Here is a 7,018-nt window from a genome sequence, read left to right as displayed (position 1 = left end):
GAAAAAAACTTGTATTAAATAATTAGGAAGAAACATTTACTAACCTAAAGAATGTTTTATTCCAGACTTATTCCGGGTTTGATAAAGTTAGATTTTCATTATTTTTTAGCAATTGTTTGTTCAATTGCAATTGAATGTTGGTTAAAATTTCAAGTAAACAGTAGTTTTTTTTGTTAAACAAAATTTGATTCTTTCAGATAGAAATAAATAGGTTATTAATGAAATGTCCTCAAAAACTGAGCTGATTACTGTGGGATTTTCGAACATGTTGTTTCTCACCGAAAAAATTTTCCTGGTGTTACACATTTTATGTGCTTCAATTTTAATCAAAGTTTATCACTCTTCTCGCAATTTCAGTTTCGAATATGTGTGAGTGCTGCAAGAGAACATTGAAAGGATGTAAATATTTTTTGTGACTCAGCAGATATTAGATTGTTGAATTAGGCTTCTTAAAAAAGTACCGAAAATAAAACAGTGTCAATTCTTATCACAGTCAAGGTTAACAAACAAAAGGTAGAAAATTAGGGTAACAGAAACTGAAACTCATTCTTTTTCAGCTAAATCTTTTGCGGTGGTTTTTTTTCATTTGCAAACGCTGTCGATGTTCATCACAGGTAAGTGCTGTTGCGCATTTTTATGGTGGAGAAATTCCAGTAGTTCAACTAAAATTTGTTTTCACATTACCGTTCGCTTCGCTTTATAGTATTAAAAATTTTACCCACGAGAGATTGTATTCTTTGTTTTTTCTAAAACTAAATTTGTAGCATGCTGAATTTTATGGGAAAATTATGCTTTTTTACTTCTTTGGTGAACCTTTTCAAACTTCCAATTATGGTTCATTCAAAAAATGGAATTATGGGGATACTTATTTTTTTATGATGTGCATGCTTGCTCAAAGCCCATATCTATATATGAAAGTGTTCCACATGCAATTTTTGTCCAGTCTTTTTCTTTGAGCTAGCAAATCCAAGTGCAGTCACATGGGAGTAGTTTTTTTGCAACTATTCCTGCATTATTTGAATCTACTCCCTCATAAGAGCAACGGAAAACATTAATGACGAAGATGTTTCTCGGACGTTGACTTCGAAGTTTATGATTTTAACGGTTAACAGTAAAAAAAAGATCATGAACTGTCATAAGGTTGAAATAGCTCTTTGTGCAGTTTTTTAACTTTTCATTTATAATGTAATTAATATCTAGAGGGGTAAAAAAAAGTTTACATCAGAACACTATTCAAGCCTCAATGGCATAATGAATGAAGAAATAAAAGATCTAATTAAATGCTGGGCGCAAATGAAAATGTTCCGGAAAATTATATAACTTCATCAAAAAATTTTTGTTTGCCATGCAACGAAATTGTGGTAGATGTAACAAATAATTTAGGGCACTTTTTATCCGACAAAAACAATAGTTTTTGAATTTCTATATACCGATATTAGTCAAAATTGATTAGAAGCACTAAAAGCAAGCATCGTAAAGTTACTTCGGTTTAAATCAATTGCGTTGGAAAAAAATGATAATTTTTCATGTCAGTTTTCAGTTCCCATTTTAAATGAACGCTTTAATTTTTGGTTAAAGAATTTGTCTAATTAACTAATCATAACGAAAGTTAAAGAGTTTTATTGATCAGCAAACAAAATTAAAAAAAATAGAAATTGATAGTCAGAACCGTTCAATAATATTTATCAAAAGACTATTTGCAAAAAACTGACAAAAGGATTGGAACTACCTCCCAGTTAGGGACGGAAGCACAAAAAAAATTTCCAGATGGCTCATACTCAGGCTTCACTAGTGCCAGAGCCGAAAGTTTTATAAAAGGTATTAACGCTTAGAGTTGATGATAGAATTGTTTTAAATACTCGCGAAAAAAATCTTGAATTTCCATTGAAATTAAGCATACAGACAAATCAGTAGTGAATAAAGCGGGGGGTACAGCCACCAGCCTGATTTGGCCCCTTCCCCTCACGAATTCGGGGAAATGGGCCAAATCGATCTGTCGACTGTAACCCCCCGTTTTATCCACTACTACAGGCAGACATATACACATTACTTTAATTCCCTTAGTTTTACCCAAAATTTGTTCCCTTTTATTCCCTCAAACTCTATCATTTCCTGTCTCATTTAGTGCAATCATCTAGTACAGAGCTAAGCTGGTAACTATCCATTATCAGACAGATAGTTCGGGTTCTATCAGTGAAACTGCTTTGCAGATCCCCACCGACTCCGGTGGACGTATCCCAGATATAATTGTAGCTGAAGAGACCGCGTAAAAAGCACGTAAACCAACTTGCGAAAAAAACCTGAAAAAAATTGAAAGAAATATTAAAGAATAAAAATTTTCATATTTTCTCGAATCAGTATTTAATCAATCTAAAACTAAAACTTTCCGTCTCACTTGGCGTAGTGGTTAAATAATCGAGTCTAGTTGAGTTGCTTTAGCAAACGGAAGGTTTGGGTTCCTTCCTCACTGACTCCAATGAACGTCCCCCGATTTGATGAATTACTATAAAACTAAGTGAGGTAAAACAAACACACTTTCACAGTTTTCAAAAAAGATGATCGGTGAAACTGCTTCGCTGCTGTGAGACTGTATATGGCACACACTGTGATGGTTATACAGTCAACAATACTGAGATCGGTGGAAACACAGTGATTAGCGTTTTTCAGTGTAACTAATGAGACCGTATAAAAAGCACGTAAAACCAACTTGCAAAAATTGATGAAGCCACTTTGTGGATTACTTGAACAAAAAGAGCAGCTTAATTCTAATTTTTCGTTAAGTTTTTCGAAGTATTCCCTGAATCTATCTTCGGTGTTTTCATATCTATATCTATGCAGATAAATACATAATCTACATTTAAAATTTTAAAATCTAAATCCTCTGATATATTGATTTACATTACACATAACACAAGTTATATATAGATTAGGATCCTTAAAATGTATATTCATATGATTTATAAGTTGTCTATTTATAAAGTAACCTTTAGAGATATAACACTCAAATAAACTATTTAAACATTTATAACAACACCTTTTCCAAGATTTATCTTTACAACTAACACATTTTACTGATTTAAACATTTTTAATTTGTATTATTTCATAAATGAATTTCTGTCCTTAAAAAATAAAGAGATCTAATGTAGAAAGCGCAAACTTTTGTTCTGTTTGTGATTTGGCCATTGAAACAAGGAAAGAATTTAACAAACACAGTTTCAGTGATGAACACCTAAACAGTGCGAGAAGGAAATGGAAGATGAAACTATGGAGAGGGTGTATGAAGCAGAAGAAGAACATCACTTCCTCAGACATAAAGGGGCTTCGCCGGCGGTCTCCCATTCTAAACTAACACTAAAGATATTATTGAATCTAAACCCATCACCGAACCCAAAACTAAAACCGAAGACAGTATCTACTCTGCTATTAAGTATGAATGTAAAGAATGTCATGCAGAAATTAGAAATAAAATAGCCCTATTTACTCACTTATATAGTCATAATTTTGAGTATCTAGAATACACAGTACACTTGTATATAAACTCTAGCCAGAACATGAACGAATTTTATATTACTGATAAAGCATGAAATTACATTGAAGATATAGATGAAGCTATTAATAACTCTTTAGAAGAAATTAAAAACTGTTACCAGTTTCATAAAGTTAAGAGTTTTAAAAATAAGATCGCAGCCGAGTGTGAGTACAGAAGAGAACCAAAGAAGAAGCTAAAACTACTAAAATAATTTTAAACACTGCCTATATTATTAATAACGCAATATATGAAAAGGGAGCCTTCAGACAATGGCTAAATTTTGAAAAGGAAATATACAAGGGTTATGGCTATGACTTTCAGTTTCTTGGGTTAAGAAGTATTCAGATAAATCTTGAACCATCTAAAGCATTTATTGGTAGTTATATAGATTTACCAACTCTAAATTAATATTAAATATTCGCACTTCCAAATACAACTGCTTACAACTAACTATTTCTGCTTGGCTACGTCCCGCTATGGACCCTGCAACACGTGAGATTGAGATTAAATATGTTAATAATCTAATTGAACCAAGACAACAACAACATGAAGATGACTTTACTTATATATTAAGAATAAGGAATTTGTACAATACTAATATTTGGGTATACACATCTCGTGTTCAGGGCAAAGTAGAAATGTTTAAACTAGTGGATGATTTTGATAAAGATAAAGAAAATGTCAAAATTATAGTTTGTAGTAATCACTGCGATCAAATTGAAAACATAGAAACCTTGCTAGATCGACCGAATAAGAGACAATACAAATTCTATTAATGTGATAGATGTATATATTGGCTTAACTCTCAAATTAAATATGAGCAACACGAATGTGGCCACTCTTTCAAACCAGAGATTGTTTCTCTTAAGAAAAATATATTACTTTTATAAATGAACTTAAACGTCAGAACATAAAAAATATTATAAACACCGACATAGAATGTTGCGTCATTGATGTCACAACTAAAAAATGTAAATATTTAATAGCCGAACACATACCAATAAGTGTGGTTTACATCTAGCAAGGTAATTTTAAATACTTTTTTGGTCTGGACGGTGTCAAAACATTTGCTAGTGATCTTTTAGAAACAGAAAGAGAGAATAATTTCAAGCGCAACAAACAAGTGATATTTAATAACAAAGATAAATTTTATGATGACGCTACAAACAGTTGTCATATATGTTGTAAAATATGCATTAAAAAATTAAGAGATCACTGATAAAATGAAACTGGTAAATATAGACGACCAGCATGTAAATTGTATAATCTAAGATAAAAATAACAAAACCTCATTCTTTTAATATTCCATGATGATAGTGGCTATGATTTCAATCTACTATACAGTCAACTCTTTCAGCAGAATAATGATAAAAGAAAAGTAGATAACATACCACTAGATGCTGATAGGTCTAAGATGTTTAGCATTGGTTGCATTAAAGTCTTAGATAGTTTTAACTTCTTAGCTATGCCTCTAGATCAAATGGCAAAGATATATTGAGGTAAAACTAAAACATTATATCCATATAAACTCTTTGGTTTAGATTCTTTCGGAAGGGCCTTCTTCATTGTTTCCCACCACACGACAAAGTCGTACGACAGTCTCATATGTAATAAAAATATAGAAGACATCTAATCCTCACTATCTAATAAATTACCAACACAAGAAGAAATCAATATCTTTAATAAAGACAACAATCATAAAACTGGTACATATCAAACTATAGAGTATTTACAGAATGATGTGAAAACATTGGACTACTGCATGAATGAAAATGTTAAATTAATTATAAAAGATTTCGGTCTCAATCTTCTACACTATGTAAGTCTCTCGGGTTATAGTTTTGATTGTTGGTTAATGTCAAACGGTGTTACATTAGATATATTACAAGATAAACAAATGCTGGATGAGTTCGTTGAAGCAAAGGGGGTATATATAGTATAATGGGTGATAGATATTTTAATCATAGTAATAAGACTCTTTGGTATATAGATGCAAGCAATCTATACGGTTATACAATGATGCAAAAGCTACCTTATAGTACATCATCTACATTTCTACATCTCTCGATCCGCGATGCGGGTTTCTCGATGCTATAGTAAACTCTCCAGATGATAGTGATCATGGTTACTATATAGTTTGTGATATTAATTATGCTAATAGTTGTAAAGATAGAACAGAGCAACCAGCATTAATGGCTAATAAAAGAATGATAAATGATAATGAATTAGGCTACATAGAAAAAAAGAGGCGTAGGACGATAACAAAGATATTAATTTCAGATCAAAACAACAAAACAGAATATATGGTTCACTATAGGATGTTAAAGTTCTATGTTAAGATGGGTGTAAAAGTAACTAAATTTCATAGAAAACTTAAATTTAACAAGATTACATATGTAGAGACTGTATTCAAAACAATACTAATAAAAAGCAACAGCTACAACTGAAGCGGAAAAGGATGAAAGTAAATTAAGGAACAGCTCACTAAATGAAGGAATATGCATGAATCCCATACACTTCCTTCAAAGTAAGATCCTACACAATGAAGAAAAGCTAATGAAAAGTATAAATAAACCAATATTTAAGAATATAACTAGATATAAGGATTATAGTAAAGAAAAGATAGAATGTGATTCTCCAGTATTTGTCGGTGTTACCTTATAAGAATAATATGAAATCAGATGTATGATGTATTCTATAATATTGTTCAACCATCTCTCAAAGATTTACAGCTCCATTATATGGATACTGATACTTTCGTATTAAGTTTTACTGAAGGTAATGTCGACAATGAACACATGGATCTGTCCAATCTGGAATCACCAATCAAAACTAATAATAAAATTCAAGGTAAATTCGAACATGAATTTGGAAGTAGAATAATAGAAGAGCTCATAGCCCTGTCACCAAAGATATATAGTTTCAAAGATTACCCGAATAAAATTAAAGAGAAAGGAATAAAGAATTGTAACCACGCTAAGCATGAAGAGTATTATAATGCATTAAGGTATAACACACATAGAACTGTAGATGAATGTAGAATACAGAAAAGAGGTGATAACTTGGCAACAACAAAAACAAGTAACATTAGTCTAAACACATTTGATGATAAATAATTTTATGTAATAAATTTTAAAAGCTATCCTGATGATGAAAATCTAAATTTGTTCAAAAAAGAACTAGTAAATAAAATTTAGTTGCATCGTTAGATTTAGACAATGACCAACTAACTAATTAATTTCTAGAACTAACCGTAAATGATTACAGAAAGTTAACTAAACTATATAATGAGCTATAAAAAATGACTAAGCTAGATAACTTATAGAAATAAACAGTCTAGAAAAACAGAAGAGAAGAAATAGATTAGAAGATAAATTAAGACAGCAAGTAAATTATGGTGACATAGAAGTGTTATTTGATCCTTTAACAAAAACTTTTAAAAATAAAGATGAAACAATGCAAGCTCTTCCAAACAAAACGTTAGCAGC

This window comes from Convolutriloba macropyga, chromosome 15 (assembly GCF_964194025.1).
Source record: "Convolutriloba macropyga chromosome 15, txConMacr16.3, whole genome shotgun sequence".
Taxonomy (NCBI): Eukaryota; Metazoa; Xenacoelomorpha; order Acoela; family Convolutidae; genus Convolutriloba; species Convolutriloba macropyga.
Note: the sequence above shows the minus strand (reverse complement) of the source record.